Below are 18,596 nucleotides of genomic sequence, written 5' to 3'. Positions count from 1 at the left end.
TTAAGCTGTCACGGTCATCATAAGGAGGAGACCAAGGCGCAGCGTGATAAGCGTACATTCGAATTTATTAAACAAATGAAACACTGAACAACACTGAACAAAATTAACCGTGAAGCAATATGACTAGTGCGAACAGGCAACTAAACATAGAATCATAACCCACAAAACCCCAATCCTCAATCAGAGACAATGATAAACAGCTGCCTATGATTGGGAACCAATTCAGGCCACCATAGACCTACATATACCTAGACATACTAAAACCACATATAATTACAAAAACACTAGACAGGGTAAACACCAAAAACTTAACCAACCGCCCTTGCCACACTCTGACGTGCGGGCGTGACTCATGCAGTGTGCCAAATCCACAAAATACATCAGCCAATTCCTAAGGGAAAAGATACATTTCGATGGGAGCTAAAACATTTCATAAATAGTTATTTCTGTCCACAACTTCAATCTATTGCAGTTGTATCCTTGTTTTATCAGGATCATCATCACAGCTCAATCGCAATTGCCGATCAGCTATTACGTCTACGTATGGGTTTTGTAGTTGCATATTATATTATTACTTCATCAAATCTCCAGTAATCGATTATACACACATACAATTTCAAATGTTTTCAATATTTTCACAGAATCCATATACAACGTTATAAATTGTTATAAATAAAGGTACTCACATGAACCACTACATGTGCGTTTTCAACGACTCTCCATCTCCACAAAGTTTGAGCTGTGCAACCAATCTCTCAGCGGAAAACAAAAACTTGGCTGGTCTTCAAGGACTCGCTAGCCTCACAGAGTGCGTGACATGATATGGTTCCCAATCTGACTGGGGACTGCCGCTGGAGGCTCCGGACTGGGGACCTTCGCTGGAGACCCCAGACTGGGGACCGTCGCCGGAGACCCCAGACTGGGGACCGTCGCTGAAGACCCCGACTGGGGACCACCGCTGGAGACCCCGGACTGGGGACCGCCGCTGGAGACCCCGGACTGGGGACCGCCGCTGGAGACCCCGGACTGGGGACTGCCACTGGAGGCTTCGGACTGGGGACTGCCGCTGGAGGCGTCGGACTGGGGACCGCCGCTGGAGGCTCCGGATTGGGGACCGTCGCTGGAGGCTCCGGACTGTGGACCGTCGCTGAAGGTTCCGGACTGTGGACCGTCATTGGAGACCCCGGACTGGGGACCGCCGCTGGAGGCTTCGGACTGGGGACCGCCACTGGAGACCCTGGACTGGGGACCGCCGCTGGAGACCCCGGACTGGGGACCGCCGCTGGAGGCTTCGGACTGGGGACCGCCGCTGGAGACCCCGGACTGGGGACCGCCGCTGGAGACCCCGGACTGGGGACCGCCGCTGGAGGCGTCGGACTGGGGACCGCCGCTGGAGGCGTCGGACTGGGGACCGCCGCTGGAGGCTCCGGATTGGGGACCGTCGCTGGAGGCTCCGGACTGTGGACCGTCGCTGAAGGTTCCGGACTGTGGACCGTCATTGGAGACCCCGGACTAGGGACCGTTGCTGGAGACCCCGGACTGGAGATTGTGATAAATAAAATTGTGATAAATAATATACCGGTTTCATTTAAGGACCAAAATATTGACAGCAGTACCATATAGATTGCAACATATTTGGGGAGAGATTTTTGACGTGCCAATTTCATGGCACATGGTTTATGATACACACAACAACGCCAGATTCAAAACTTTTAAATTTCAATTGAAATTATTATACTGAATTCTTGCAACCAATGGAATGTTATATATATATGGGAGATACAACCTTCCCAGCTCTACAGATTTCGCTGCGAAGAAGCAGAATCATTAGATCACTTGTTTTGGTACTGTACATATGTATCTTGTTTTTGGTCACAGATCCAGCAATGGCTAAAGAATTGCAATATTTTCCTGTTTACCTATATTTACCTATATAACCCGTAAAATAGCACTACTGGGTGATCTGAAAAGTCATAGTCAATCGGTCAATAATATAATATGTGTAATCTTAAAAAATAAATTTACAATCTGTAGAAACAATGAGAATAGAAAGGTTCAGATATTTTGTGAAACATCACAGCACAGTTGAAAAATATATGGCAAATAGAAATCCAAAATGGATGATGTTGAGAGATAGATGGGAGGGGTGGAATCTATCTGAAGGTTGGGACTAATAACAACAAGATAATTAATGTAAAACATACTGAGCCCGAAAAACATTTATGGGTTAACCTGTTAGAACTCTAGGGGCAGTATTTCATTTTTGGATAAAAAAGACGTGTCACACCCTGATTTTTACCTGATTTTTTGTCACGAAAAGATGTCGCCCATCTTCCCCATTATCCCTTGGAATTTATAGTTTTGGAAAGCCAGACACTCCTGACGTTTCCAGAACTGTCCTTAAGGTTTTGATTTTCACTGTGAGTGCCATAGAACAATATCTACAGGCAAAACCAAGATGTTTGAGCCTGACCAGGACCCTTTCAACTGGATTTTTGAAGTCTGCCTTTTCAATGTTTGCCTGCCCCTTTAGAAATAAACTTTTGTTTCTTGAATGTCTGCATCCGGGTCATCTTAAAACATTATAATACAAACTGGACATTCCTGTTTCCCCCAGGTGTCTGCAGCATTGCAACACGTCTTCCCAAGGCAGCCACCATTGGAAGATTGGCCATGGAAGGGTTCTAGACCTTAGCCAAGTGTCCCGCAGCAATGGTGTCTGTGGGGAACTGTGCCTAAAAGTCAGCCCCCAGTATTTTTCCATGTGGTCAGAGAAGAACCCCACGTGTCTCCCCAGGACTGGCATTTCAATGAAGAGATATATGACCAAACACCTTGAGGCATTGATTCAAACAACGTTTTCCATGTTTCATCATGATATTATGGAGTTAATTGGGAAAAAGTTCAGCCGTTGCTCCAGTCTGGAGGAGTTTTCAGAGGTAAAGAAGGTTTTGGATGCTCCATTGCATAGTAACAGGCTGCCCGGAACGTTGTGTCCAGCTCCAGCTTCATCTTTCAGGAAAAACTGGACATCTGCTATGTAACTGAGAGTCTCCTCATTGAACATCTGAAGTTCTTCAAAGGTAAATGATTTTATTTGATCCCTTTGCTGGTTTTTGTGAATGTTGCATTGCGAGAGAATGCTAACGCTAAATGCTACGCTAGCTATCACCACCATACACAAATTATTGATTTTCTCTGGTTCTAAAGCATATTTTGAAAATCTGAGCAGGACAGGATTGTTAAGTCCAAAAGACCAGATACCGGAGGACAGTACTCTGGCTGGGCCATATGGAGAACTTTTCCTCTCCCTAGACTCTTATCCCTTTTCATGCCATATTTATTTCATTTATTTTGCAATTTTCAGAAATCGCTAATGTTGCGTTAGAACACTGGTAATGAGCTTGAGGCTGTAGTCACAATACCAACCCGGATCCGGGATGGGGCGGATCTAACAGGTTAAGATCCAGTTTTTGATAGAGTCTCCAGGTTGATGGGAGGTTGAGGCTCCAGTGAGGAAGGATAAGAGTGTCACACCCTGATCTCTTTCACCATGCCCATTTGTCAGCTCAGCCTCTCCCACCGTCTTCCCTCCACTTCTCCGCAATTCCCGCGGAGTGCCAAGATCTCCGGGAGGTGTTCAATAAGGCCCGGGCCACTTTGCTTCTACTGCACCAACCTTATGACTGCGTGATTGATCTTCTCCCAGGCACCACTCCGCTCCGGGGACAACTGTACTCTCTGTCGGGTCTGGAGACCAAGGCTATGGAGACCTACATTGAGGAGTCCCTAGATGCTGGGTCCATCCGTCCTTCTGCCTTCCCCGCTGGCACAGGGTTCTTCTTTGTGGAGAAGAAGGACAAAACCCTGCGCCCGTGCATCGACTACCGAGGTCTCAACGACATCACGGTGAAGAACCGCTACCCGCTATCATCTCCTCGGCCTTTGGGCAGCTCCAGGGGGCCACCATGTTCTCCAAGCTGGACCTACAGAATGCCTACCACCTGGTGCGGATAGGGGAAGGGGACGAGTGGAAGACTGCCTTCAACATAGCCAGCGTTCACTACTAGTACCTGGTCATCACATTTGGCCTTACCAACACCCCTGCTCAAATCAAATCAAATTGTATTTGTCACATACACATGGTTAGCAGATGGTAATGCGAGTGTAGCGAAATGCTTGTGCTTCTAGTTCCGACAATGCAGTAATAACCAACAAGTAATCTAACTAACAATTCCAAAACTACTGTCTCATACACACATGTGTAGGAGGATAAAGAATATGTACATAAAGATATATGAATGAGTGATGGTACAGAGCGGCATAGGCAAGATACAGTAGATGGTATCGAGTACAGTATATACATATGAGATGAGTATGTAAACATAGTGGCATAGTTAAAGTGGATAGTGATACATGTATTACATAAAGATGCAGTAGATGATATAGAGTACAGTATATACGTATACATATGAGATTAATAATGTAGGGTATGTAAACATTATATTAGGTAGCATTGTTTAAAGTGGCTAGTGATATATTTTACATCATTTCCCATCAATTCCCATTATTAAAGTGGCTGGAGTTGAGTCAGTGTGTTGGCAGCAGCCACTCAATGTTAGTGGTGGCTGTTTAACAGTCTGATGGCCTTGAGATAGAAGCTGTTTTTCAGTCTCTCGGTCCCAGCTTTGATGCACCTGTACTGACCTCGCCTTCTGGATGATAGCGGGGTGAACAGTCAGTGGCTCGGGTGGTCCTTGATGATCTTTAAGGCCTTCCTGTAACATTGGGTGGTGTAGGTGTCCTGGAAGGCAGGTAGTTTGCCCCCGGTGATGTGTTGTGCAGACCTCACTACCCTCTGGAGAGCCTTACGGTTGTGGGCGGAGCAGTTGCCGTACCAGGCGGTGGTACAACCCGCCAGGATGCTCTCGATTGTGCATCTGTAGAAGTTTGTGAGTGCTTTTGGTGACAAGCCAAATTTCTTCAGCCTCCTGAGGTTGAAGAGGCGCTGCTGCGCCTTCTTCGCGAAGCTGTCTGTGTGGGTGGACCAATTCAGTTTGTCTGTGATGTGTATGCCGAGGAACTTAAAACTTACTACCCTCTCCACTACTGTTCCATTGATGTAGATAGTGGGGTGTTCCCTCTGCTGTTTCCTGAAGTCCACAATCATCTCCTTAGTTTTGTTGACGTTGAGTGTGAAATTATTTTCCTGACACCACACTCCGAGGGCCCTCACCTCCTCCCTGTAGGCCGTCTCGTCGTTGTTGGTAGTTGTTGGTTGACTGTAGACCCTGCCACATACCTCTTGTGTCTGAGCCGTTGACTTGAGATTCTACTTTGTCTCTATACTGACGCTTAGCTTGTTTGATTGCCTTGCGGAGGGAATAGCTACACTGTTTGTATTCGGTCATGTTTCCGGTCACCTTGCCCTGATTTAAAGCAGTGGTTTGCGCTTTCAGTTTCACACGAATGCTGCCATCAATCCACGATTTCTGGTTTGGGAATGTTTTAATCGCTGCTATGGGAATGACATCTTCAACGCACATTCTAATGAACTCGCACACCGAATCAGCGTATTCGTCAATGTTGTTTTCTGATGCAATACGAAACATATCCCAGTCCACGTGATGGAAGCAGTCTTGGAGTGTGGAATCAGATTGGTCGGACCAGCGTTGGACAGACCTCAGCGTGGGAGCTTCTTGTTTTAGTTTCTGTCTGTAGGAGGGATCAACAAAATGGAGTCGTGGTCAGCTTTTCCGAAAGGAGGGCGGGGCAGGGGCTTATATGCGTCGCGGAAGTTAGAATAGCAATGATCCAAGGTTTTGCCAGCCCTGGTGGCGCAATCGATATGCTGATACAATTTAGGGAGTCTTGTTTCAGATTAGCCTTGTTAAAATCCCCAGCTACAATGAATGTAGCCTCAGGATGTATGGAGTCCAGTTTGCAAAGAGTCAAATAAAGTTCGTTCAGAGCCATCGATGTGTCTGCTTGGGGGGGAATATATACGGCTGTGATTATAATCGAAGAGAATTCCCTTGGTAGATAATGCGGTCGACATTTGATTGTGAGGAATTCTAAATCAGGTGAACAGAAGGACTTGAGTTCCTGTATGTTTTTGTGAACACACCATGTCTCGTTAGCCATAAGGCATACGCCCCCGCCCCTCTTCTTACCAGAAAGATGTTTGTTTCTGTCGGCGCGATGCGTGGAGAAACCAGCTGGCTGCACCGACTCCGATAGCGTCTCTCCAGTGAGCCATGTTTACGTGAAGCAAAGAATGTTACAGTCTCTGATGTCCCTCTGGAATGCTACCCTTGCTCGGGTTTCATCAACCTTGTTGTCAAGAGACTGGACATTGGCGAGAAGTATACTAGGGAGTGGTGCACGATGTGCCTGTCTCCGGAGTCTGACCAGAAGACCGCTTCGTTTCCCTCTTTTACGAAGTCGTTTTTTTGGGTCGCCGGCTGGGATCCATTCCGTTGTCCTGAGTGAAAGGCAGAACACAGGATCCGCTTCGCGAAAGTCATATTCTTGGTCGTACTGATGGTGAGTTGACGCTGCTCTTATATTCAGTAGTTCTGCTCGACTGTATGTAATGAAACCTAAGATGACCTGGGGTACTAATGTAAGAAATAACACGTAAAAAAAACAAAAAACTAGTTTCCTAGGAACGCGAAGCGAGGCGGCCATCTCTGTCGGCGCCGGAAGTACTGTGTTCCAGGCTCTGTTTAATGATGTTCTCTGTAACATGTTGAACCGGTTCGTCTTTGTCTACCTCGATGACTTACTCATCTCCTCCCGCTCCACCCAAGAACACGTGCTCCACATCCGACAGGTTCACCAACGCCTCCTGGAGAACCAGCTTTTTGTAAAAGCAGAGAAGTGCGAGTTCCATCGCTCCACCATCCCCTTCTGGGTTACGTCATCGCTGCAGGGAGCGTACAGATGGATCCCATGAAGGTGAGAGCGGCTGTGTTTTGGTCCCAGCCTACGTCCAGAGTACAGCTGCAGCGGTTCCTTGGTTTCGTCCACTTTTATTGCTGCTTTATCTGGGGCTACAGCACCCTGGCTTCCCCCCTGTCTGCACTCACCTCTCCCAAGGTTCCGTTCACATGGTCCCCAGCTGCTCATCAGGCTTTCCGGGATCTCAAACATCGCTTCACCACAGCTCCCATACTTGATCAGATTTATGGTGCTTTCACGACAACTGGGAACTCTGAAAAAAAACAAGGTAGAATAATGAAGTCCGTGATCTTCAGGTCGGATCTCTAGAAAGAGGCCCGAGTTCCCGAATTGGAATTCCGACTTGGATGACCTTTCATATTTTCTCAGTCAGAACTATTTTCTTTCTGAGTTTCCAGTAGTCTTGACCCGGCAGAAGTCATGCTGGATTGACCACATGGCCGATGTATTCAACCTTTTCTGGCCCATGATGTTGAATTTTTATCCTTTAAACCTTGGAAAATAGACCTTTAAACCAAGACCACACACCCACTCTACTGAATAGCAGGCTAGTGATTGCTATGCAATGCTTGCAATTAGCCGCTGATTCCATCCAAACTGCTCATTGTTGAATTTGAGATTTCCGACATCTTGTGTAATGTTTATGTCCAATCGCCGATGAGCACCGATACGTTGTATCTATAATTTCTCTTCATATGATTCAAATAAAGGATTGAAAAGGATTTTCAAGTAGACGTGTCAACGTGATTCATAATGATGACTACATGTCTTAGCTTGCTAGTTGAGAATTTAAGCAGCTTTTCGCAGCTTTTTGTTAAAAATCGCGCAACATTTCAGCGCCCTGCTATTCATGCCAGGAATATAGTATATGCATATGATTAGTATGTGTGGATAGAAAACACTCAGACGTTTCTAAAACTGGTTAAATCACAGCTGTGACTATAACAGAACGTGCGTTTCATTGAAAAGTGCATGAAAATCTGATCACTGAAAATGGAAATAAATATCCATGCGTGACATCAAGGAATTGTTCAAAGTGAACCGAATTAAATTAGGCCGAGGTTGCAGTGCCTACAGCTTCCACACGTTGTCTCGAGTCTTGTCATTTGATTCGCAATTGATTCTTGGTCTAACCGAATCAAGGGAACCGATTCCCTCCGGTCTCCGACCGGATGTTTTGGTCGAGCTCTCTCCAAGACATTTTTTCGAGACGACATCTATAGAATTTAGATCGCCTCCTGATGACTTGTATCGCTTATTAACGTGTACTAATACCTAAAGTTGCATTACAAAAGTATTTCGAAGTGTTTTGTTTTTTAATTTTAAAAAATGACGTTACGTTAGAAAAAGCGATTTTTTTCCGTTGTTCACACAGTATTCTTAGATCGATATCTAGGCTATATATGGACCGATTTAATCGAAAAAAGACCCTAAATGATGTTTATGGGACATCTAGGAGTGCCAAGAAAGAAGCTTGTCAAAGGTAATGAATGTTTTATATTTTATTTCTGCGTTTTTGGTTTGCGCCGGCTAACGCAAAATCTGTCGTGTTAGGTGACGTTGCAGTATTTTGAGGGTGCATGGTATCAGATAATAGCTTCTCATGCTTTTGCCGAAAAGCATTTTACAAATCTGACTTGGTGGATAGATTCACAACGAGTGTAGCTTTAATTCAGTATATTGTATGTCCATTTTAATGAAAGTTTGAGTTTTATCAACCTCTATAGGTGGCGCTCTTGAACATTTCCGCTGATTGATGTTCCCACCACGGGACCACGTCCCTAAGAAGCTAGCTAAGATTTTGAAGGTCTGATGTTGACATGATCAAAGTTACGGTAGATATAACATGATTTGATGTCAATATATCTGTGGCCAATGACCTTGAGCCTTCTTGGATGGGCACTTCTACTGTAATTTCTACAAGGGACTTGAATTTTCGAGCTCTCTCCGTAGATTCTGCGGTGATGTAGTGTCCCCATGAGTGACAGAACACTGAGCCAATCAAGACACTTCTAGAGAACATTACCAACCCCCATGCTCTGTTTTTTTCCATTGGCTGCCCCACCACCACAGAAAGCAATGGGCTAGAATGAAATAGCTGCATTTGGGGGCTGCCTGCTTATTTTTTAGCTAAACAGGTGGGTCGCCACTGTTTTGACTACATTAATACGCTATAAGTGAATTTGTCCAAATACTTATGATACCTTCAAATGGGGTGACTAGATTAAAAAAGGGTTTTCATTTCTATAGGGTATAAAAGATTTATGAAAATACCCTCAAATTAAATGTGATATTCTATACTGCCTCATACAAAACATTTGATCTCAAATCCAAAATGCTGGAGAATAAGAGCCAAATTAAAAGTTTTTGCTTAACTTTCTAAAATAAATGCAGAGCTGCCAAATGTTCTGTTTTTATCACAAAGTGCACTATTGAGTCAACATTTTCAGCTCAATATACAAAAGAGAGATTATTTTGTAATCCTAAATATTAACACTAAGAGCACAGGTAAGATCAGGGATATTGCCTCTGCGTCTTGAAACAGGTAAGATCAGGGATATTGCATCTGTGTCTTGAAACAGGTAAGATCAGGGATATTGCATCTGCGTCTTGAAACAGGTAAGATTAGGGATGTTGTCTCTGTGTATTGAATCAGGTAAGATCAGGTATATTGCCTCTGCGTATTGATACAGGTAAGATCAGGGATATTGCATCTGCGTCTTGAAACAGGTAAGATCAGGGATATTGCATCTGCGTCTTGAAACAGGTAAGATTAGGGATGTTGTCTCTGCGTATTGAATCAGGTAAGATCAGGTATATTGACTCTGCGTATTGATACAGGTAAGATCAGGGATGTTGCCTCTGTGTATTGAAGCAGGTCAGATCAGGGATACTTCCTCTGCGTATTGAAACAGGTCAGATCAGGGATATTGCATTTGCTTCTTGAAACAGGTCAGTATTGTGGTGAAATGGAAGAGTAAAGACTATGTAAATATTGTGACCTCAAAGAAATAGATAATTAAACTAATTTTATCCTCAATGGCCCTTTCTACCACGATATACGCTTGCTCTTATTCCAGAAAGCACACCAGATATTCTGTCATTATGTGGCTGAGTGATGAGGAGACAGACCACCAGATATACCCTGGAATTATGTGGCTGAGTGATGAGGAGAAACTGAAATGTGTTTTGTCCATTGTGTATTTCCGTTTGCAGAATATTTAGGTAAAACCTGGAATAAAAGAAAAAGGGATACCTAAAATAAATTGTAAAAATATTTGGCTTCCAAATGGGAAATGGCATATGAATCTCCCATATGAATCTTCACTATGTGCCAGACTGGGTTCAAATGCCTTCTGATTTCTTTTTGAATAAGAAAAGAAACAGAAGGATTTTTTTTAAATTCTACATTGTAGAAAAATAGTGAAGATATGAAAACTATGATATAACACACATGGAATCATGTAGTAACCAGGAAGGAGAGTGATGGAGTGGTGCATCAGATGACCTGGCCTCCACAATCCCACGACCTCAACCAAATTGGGATGAGTTGGCCCGCAGACTGAAGGAAAAGCAGCCAACAAGTGCTCAGCGTATGTGGGAACTCCTTTAAGACTGTTGGAAAGGCATTCCAGGTGAAGTTGATTGAGGGAATGACAAGAGTGTGCAAAATTGTCATCAAAGGCAAAGGGTGGCTACTTTGAAGAATCTCAAATATATTTTGATTTGTTTAACACTTTTTCAAATCAAATCAAATGTTGTCACGTGCTCCGAATACAACAGTGAAATGCTTACTTACAGGCTCTAACCAATAGTGCAAAAAAGGTGTTCGCTGAACAATAGGTAAGTAAAGAAATAAAACAACAGTAAAAAATACTATAAAAGTAGCGAGGCTACATACAGACACCGGTTAGTCAGTATGTACATGTAGATATGGTTAAAGTGACTATGCATATATGATGAACAGAGAGTAGCAGTAACGTAAAAGAGGGGTTGGCGGGTGGTGGGTGGCGGGACACAATGCAGATGGCCTGGTTAGCCAATGTGCGGGAGCACTGGTTGGTCGGCCCAATTGAGGTAGTGTCTCAATAAATGTTAAATGTTAAACGTGCCCAAAATAAAATTTGATTCATTCAACACAGAATGATGGTTAAAAAAAATTATAATAATCTGGAACTAGTTACTTTAAAAAGTCCAACTATGTCTGAAGAATAAAAAAAAACGTGTCTCGGAACTATGCCGTTTTTGATCCTGTTGTCACTTAAGGTTAAAGTAAGACGTGAATGAAGCCAATTTCAGGGTTTTTGGTGTTCTATTTACTTCAGAAGAGTGCAAACTGTGCAGACACTAATTAATATGCTCTTGTGGGGATTCCAATATGCTAGAACTGCATTGCAATATTTCTAGACAATACCTTATAGAAAGAATCACAGGAACATGGCATACTAGTTGCATTTAATTGTTTTTGCTATATAATCTATAACGGTTACATCGGGTTACATCGACTGATGATGTCAGAGAATGGACTGACGTGTATTTGTCAGATCATGATCAGTGAACTTTGAACCCTATAACTGGATTCCGTCTGGTCTGGAAGGTTGAGAAATACCAATGGGGGTCCAACATGTGGCCACTAATGTTTGCTCAATCTGTCAATGTGTCCATTGACATTGGAGCATTGAAAAGTGTACTGTGTTAGTCATTTTCCACGAAATAACTGTTGCAGACACAAACACACATCAAACTACACACAAACGCAAAGGCACACACTCATCACACACTCACATGCACAGTACACCCCTCCAAACCCCTGTCCCTCACCTGTCCCTCTCAGCCATTTCAAGTTCAAATCTACAGCACAGTGACCCATTGAGATCCCACAGGTGACTCTATAACTGCACCTGCATCAGCTAACATTCAGGTCATCTATCCATCTCCCTCTCATTCTTTCTCTTTTCCCTTCTCTCTCCCTCCCCTCTCTAGCTCTCTCTCTCTCTCTTTCACTCTCTCTTTCTCCTCTCTTTTTCTCTCCATCCATCTCTCTATATCCCTCACACTGTGCAGCTCCCTGTCTCTCTCCCTATCGCTCTCTCTATCCATCTCTCTCTGGGCACAGTGCAGCTCTCTGTTCATCGCTGTAGAGGCGACGCCAGGCCCAACATTCATTACACCGCAACATCTGCACTCAATAAGGGGCCACACAGTTTTTTTTATGGCTTTGGTACTATTTTCACGAGTATGTGGTACATATTCACAACTCTTAATACAAACTTCAAACTGGTCACGCTTGAAACGCAGCCAGTCTTTCATTCAAAACCTGTCATTGTGCATTCATTTGGGACTGTAAATATCTCTCACCACACAACCATTGATACAAAATATACGTGTATTGTGAAATGTAATGAGAAGAGTGGTTTAATCACCAAAATAAACATAATGATACCTTTTCAATTTAGTAGTTTTAACTACCAGTTAATCCAATAGAAAGCAATGCTTCCTGACACTTTTTGGGTTACTACATGATTCCATATTTGTTATTTCATAGTGTTGTTGTCTTCACTTATTATTCTACAACGTAGAAAAAAGTCACAAAATTAGGAAAAAACCCTGGAATGAAGCTTTTGTATCCAAGCTTTTGACTGGTACTGTATGTACATGTTTTACATATATTTAACCCCTTTTTTTGAGTAGTCTCAAAACTACCTTCATACTTCGATTTGTTTTTTAAAACCGGTACTGGTTGTTCTAGGTCCCAAGAAACAAAGAGATCTTCTGTTGAATCTGACAATTAATCTTAATGGTTGTACAGTCGTCTCAAATAAAACTGTGAAGGACCTCGGTGTTAGTCTGGACCCTGATCTCTCTTTTGAAGAACATATCAAGTCTGTTTCAAGGACAGCTTTTTTCCATCTACGTAACATTGCAAAAATCAGAAACTTTTTGTCCAAAAATGATGCAGAAAACTGAATCCATGCTTTTGTCACTTCTAGGTTAGACTACTGCAATGCTCTACTTCCCGGCTACCCGGATAAAGCACAAAATAAACTTCAGTTAGTGCTAAATACGGCTGCTAGAATCCTGACTAGATCCAAAAAATGTGATCATATTACTCCAGTGCTAGCCTCCTTACACTGACTTCCTGTCAAGGCAAGAGCTGATTTCAAGGTTTTACTGCTAACCTACAAAGCATTACATGGGCTTGCTCCTACCTATCTCTCTGATTTGGTCCTGCCGTACATACCTACACGTACACTACGGTCACAAGACGCAGGCCTCCTAATTGTCCCTAGAATTTCTGAGCAAACAGCTGGAGGCAGAGCTTTCTCCTATAGAGCTCCATTTTTATGGAATGGTCTGCCTATCCATGTGAGAGACGCAAACTCGGTCTCAACCTTTAAGTCTTTACTGAAGACTTATCTCTTCAGTGGGTCATATGATTGAGTGTAGTCTGGCCCAGGAGTGTGAACGTGAACGGAAAGGCTCTGGAGCAACGAACCGCCCTTGCTGTCTCTGCCTGGCCAGTTCCCCTCTTTCCACTGGGATTCTCTGCCTCTAACCCTATTACAGGGGCTGAGTCACTGTCTTACTAGGGCTGTTTCATACCGTCCCTAGGAGGTGTGCGTCACTTGAGTGGGTTGAGTCACTGATGTGATCTTCCTGTCTTGGTTGGCGCCCCCCCTTGGGTTGTGCCGTTGCGGAGATCTTAGTGGGCTATACTCGGCCTTGTCTCAGGATGGTAAGTTGGTGGTTGAAGATATCCCTCTAGTGGTGTGGGGGCTGTGCTTTGGCAAAGTGGGTGGGGTTATATCCTTCCTGTTTGGCCCTGTCCGGGGGTGTCCTCGGATGGGGCCACAGTGTCTCCTGACCCCTCCTGTCTCAGCCTCCAGTATTTATGCTGCAGTAGTTTATGTGTCGGGGGGCTAGGGTCAGTTTGTTATATCTGGAGTACTTCTCCTGTCCTATCCGGTGTCCTGTGTGAATTTAAGTATGCTCTCTCTAATTCTCTCTTTCTTTCTCTCTCTCGGAGGACCTGAGCCCAGCACCATGCCTCAGGACTACCTGACATGATGACTCCTTGCTGTCCCCAGTCCACCTGGCCGTGCTGCTGCTCCAGTTTCAACGGTTCTGCCTCTGATTATTATTATTTGACCATGCTGGTCATTTATGAACATTTGAACATCTTGGCCATGTTCTGTTATAATCTCCACCCGGCACAGCCAGAAGAGGACTGGCCACCCCACATAGCCTGGTTCCTCTCTAGGTTTCTTCCTAGGTTTTGGCCTTTCTAGGGAGTTTTTCCTAGCCACCGTGCTTCTACACCTGCATTGCTTGCTGTTTGGGGTTTTAGGCTGGGTTTCTGTACAGCACTTTGAGATATCAGCTGATGTACGAAGGGCTATATAAATACATTTGATTTGATCACACTTGCAGTGGGTCAGAAGTTTACATACATGAAGACCATGGTGCTTGCCTACGGAGCTGTGAGGGGAACGGCACCTCAGTACCTCCAGGCTCTGATCAGGCCCTACACCCAAACAAGGGCACTGCGTTCATCCACCTCTGGCCTGCTCGCCTCCCTACCACTGAGGAAGTACAGTTCCCGCTCAGACCAGTCAAAACTGTTCGCTGCTCTGGCTCCCCAATGGTGGAACACACTCCCTCACGACGCCAGGACAGCGGAGTCAATCACCACCTTCCGGAGACACCTGAAACCCCACCTCTTTAAGGAATACCTAGGATAGGATAAAGTAATCCTTCTCACCCCCCTTAAAAGATTTAGATGCACTATTGTAAAGTGGCTGTTCCACTGGATGTCATAAGGTGAATGCACCAATTTGTAAGTCGCTCTGGATAAGAGCGTCTGCTAAATGACTTAAATGTAAATGTAAATGTAAGTTGACTGTGCCTTTAAACAGCTTGGAAAATTCCAGAAAATTATGTCATGGCTTTAGAAGCTTCTGATAGGCTAATTGACATAATTTGAGTCAATTGGAAGTGTACCTGTGGATGTATTTCACTCTTTGCATGACATCATGGAAAAATCAAAAGAAATCAGCCAAGACCTCTGAAAAAAAATGTAGACCTCCACAAGTCTGGTTCATCCTTGGGAGCATTTTCCAAACGCCTGAAAGTACCACATTCATCTGTACAAGCAAAAGTACGCAAGTATAAACACCATGGGACCACGCAGACGTCATACCGCTCAGGAAGGAGACTCATTCTGTCTCCTTGAGATGAACGTACTTTGGTGCAAAAAGTACAAATCAATCCCAGAACAACAGCAAAGGACCTTGTGAAGATGCTGGAGGAAACAGGTACAAAAGTATTTATATCCACAGTAAAACAAGTCCAATATCGACATAACCTGAAAGGCCGCTCAGTAAGGAAGAAGTCACTGAAATGCTTCCGGAAACGTTTGACTCAAGTTAAACAATTTAAAGGCAATTCTACCAAATACTAATTGATTGTATGTCAACTTCTGACCCACTGGGAATGTGATGAAAGAAATAAAATCTCAAAATAAATCATTCTCTCTACTATTATTCTGACATTTCACATCATAAAAATAAAGTGGTGATCCTAGCTGACAATAGACAGGGAATTTTTACTCTGATTTTGAAAAGGTGAGTTTAAATGTCGTTGGCTAAGGTGTACGTAAACTTCCGACTTCAACTGTATTTTTGTAGGTCAAATTGTTCGGACGCAACAGACGTGTCTGTGATGTGGAGTGGCGACACTGGCGGATGCTGTGGATTGAGACGCATCCCATGGCAACAAAACAGATATCTCTACCTTAAACTGACGGATTTTGATGGGGATTTTGTTGTCATGTAACTTGGTGCGTCAATCAACTCTAGGGGGTTATAGCAGCAAAGGGGGGACCAACTCCATATTAATGGCCATGATTTTGAAATTATATGTTTGACACTTTTGGTTATGTAGAGTGAGGGAAAGAAGTATTTGATCCCCTGCTGATTCTGTTCGTTTGCCCACTGACAAAGAAATGATCAGTCTATAATTTTAATGGTAGGTTTATTTGAACAGTGAGAGACAGAATAACAAAAACAAAAAACGCATGTCAAAAATGTTATAAATTGATTTGCATTTTAATGAGGGAAATAAGTATTTGACCCTCTCTCAATCAGAAATATTTCTGGCTCCCAGGTGTCTTTTATACAGATAACGAGCTGGGATTAGGAGCACACTCTTAAAGGGAGTGCTCCTAATCTCAGTTTGTTACCTGTATAAAAGACACCTGTCCACAGAAGCAATCAATCAATCAGATTCCAAACTCTCCACCATGGCCAAGACCAAAGAGCTCTCCGAGGATGTCAGGGACAAGATTGTAGTCCTACTACACAAGGCTGGAATGGGCTACAAGACCATCGCCAAGCAGCTTGGTGAGAAGGTGACAGCAGTTGGTGCGATTATTCACAAATGGAAGAAACACAAAAGAACTGTCAATCTCCCTGAGCCTGGGGCTCCATGCAAGATCTCACCTTGTGGAGTTGCAATGATCATGAGAACAGTGAGGAATCAGCCCAGAACTAGACGGGAGGATCTTGCCAATGATCTCAAGGCAGCTGGGACCATAGTCACCAAGAAAACAATTGGTTACACTCTACGCCGTGAAGGACTGAATTCTGCAGCGCCCGTAAGGTCCCCCTGCTCAAGAAAGCACATATACATGCACGTCTGAAGTTTGCCAATGAACATCTGAATGATTCAGAGGACAACTGGGTGGAAGTGTTGTGGTCAGATGAGACCAAAATGGAGCTCTTTGGCATCAACTCAACTTGTCTTGTTTGGAGGAGGAGGAATGCTGCCTATGAACCCCAGAATCCCCACCGTCAAACATGGAGGTGGATACATTATGCTTTGGGGGTGTTTTTCTGCTAAGGGGACAGGACAACTTCACCGCATCAAAGGGGCGATGGACGGGGCCATGCACCGTCAAATCTCGGGTGAGAACCTCCTACCCTCAGCCAGGGCATTGAAAATGGGCCGTGGATGGGTATTCCAGCATGACAATGACCCAAAACACACGGCCAAGGCAACAAAGAAGTGGCTCAAGAAGAAGCACATTAAGGTCCTGGAGTGGCCCTGCCAGTCTCCAGACCTTAATCCTGTGGAAAATCTGTGGAGGGAGCTGAAGGTTCGAGTTGCCAAACATCAGCCTCGAAACATTAATGACTTGGAGAAGATTGGCAAAGAGGAGTGGGACAACAGCCCTCCTGAGATGTGTGCAAAACTGGTGGCCAACGACAAGAAACGTTTGACCTCTGTGATTGCCAACAAGGGTTTTGCCACCATGTACTAAGTCGTGTTTTGCAGAGGGGTCAAATACTTATTTCCCTCATTAAAATGCAAATCAATTTATAACATTTTTGACATGCGTTTTCTGTATTTTTTTGTTGCTATTCTGTCTCTCACTGTTCAAATAAACCTACCATTAAAATTATAGACGGATCATTTCTTTGTCAGTGGGCAAACGAACAAAATCAGCAGGGGATCAAATACTTTTTTCCTTCACTGTAGTGTAGCTGCGCACATGGAGATGTTTCCCACACATTGTCCAGGCACTTGGGCAGTCGCCCATTGGCCGATGAGGTTCCGTCCACGGCGGCGAGTTTTGGCCAGGTTGAAGCCTGCATCATCCCCAAAGCAATAGTTCTGAATGTTCACAGCAGCATCAAGCACCATCACCATCTAAAAATATATGTTGGTTAGTTATTTTTACAGTATAGTTCCAATATGATTTTGTGAAATAGTATGTGCATCATAGTAACAGTAATACAATATATCGTGCTGTACCTGAAAATACTCAGCCTCCAGTTGTTTAACCTGGTCATTGTTTCTCTCATAAGGTCAATGTTTTTCATAGAAAACTGGTGCCTCTTCAAAAGACAGACAATTGTTGGTAGGCTGATGGATGCCACATTGGCAAAGGTGTCATCGTTCTCCTCAATGGCCTGATTTATTTCATTCAGCTGAATTTTATTGCTTGTCCTTACCATTTCCACCACTGCCCACTCTTGCTGGTCGGTCAGCACGCGGCCGCGTCCACCATCATGGGTCTTCTGTCAATTCTGAGAGTAGAATAGAGTATACTGTCAATATATCATACTGTAACATGTTTTGTGAATTTACATGCACTACAATGTGTAGTTTACTGTCAATGTAATGGTAAAGCATGGTGCATATCCTGCAGATTTACCGGTTTTATTGGTGAAATGTTCTCATGACAATTGATCGTTTGAGATTAGGGTGAACTAATCTGGCAGACTGGTCAACAACGATGGCCCGGACTTCATTAGACAGTTCCCTGCCATCTGCCTCCTTCTCTGATGTCCACCTCTTTGACAGGGACCTTGTCCACCTCTTTGACCGGGCCCATGCCCACCTCTTTGACCGGGCCCATGCCCACCTCTTTGACCGGGCCCATGCCCACCTCTCTGACCTCTTTGATAGGGCCCATGCCAACCTCTCTGACGGGCCCTTGTCCACAAGCTCTTCAATTTCTTCCACACCCTTTCTGTCTATCCTGCTCCATGTTGCAGGAAATTGCAAGTGTTCACAAGCACCTTTAATATGCTGACCAATTGTGGTTACCAGTATGGGAAATCAATTAA

This window comes from Oncorhynchus keta, chromosome 17, assembly GCF_023373465.1.
Source record: "Oncorhynchus keta strain PuntledgeMale-10-30-2019 chromosome 17, Oket_V2, whole genome shotgun sequence".
Lineage (NCBI taxonomy): Eukaryota > Metazoa > Chordata > Actinopteri > Salmoniformes > Salmonidae > Oncorhynchus > Oncorhynchus keta.
This window is presented reverse-complemented; position numbering follows the sequence as displayed.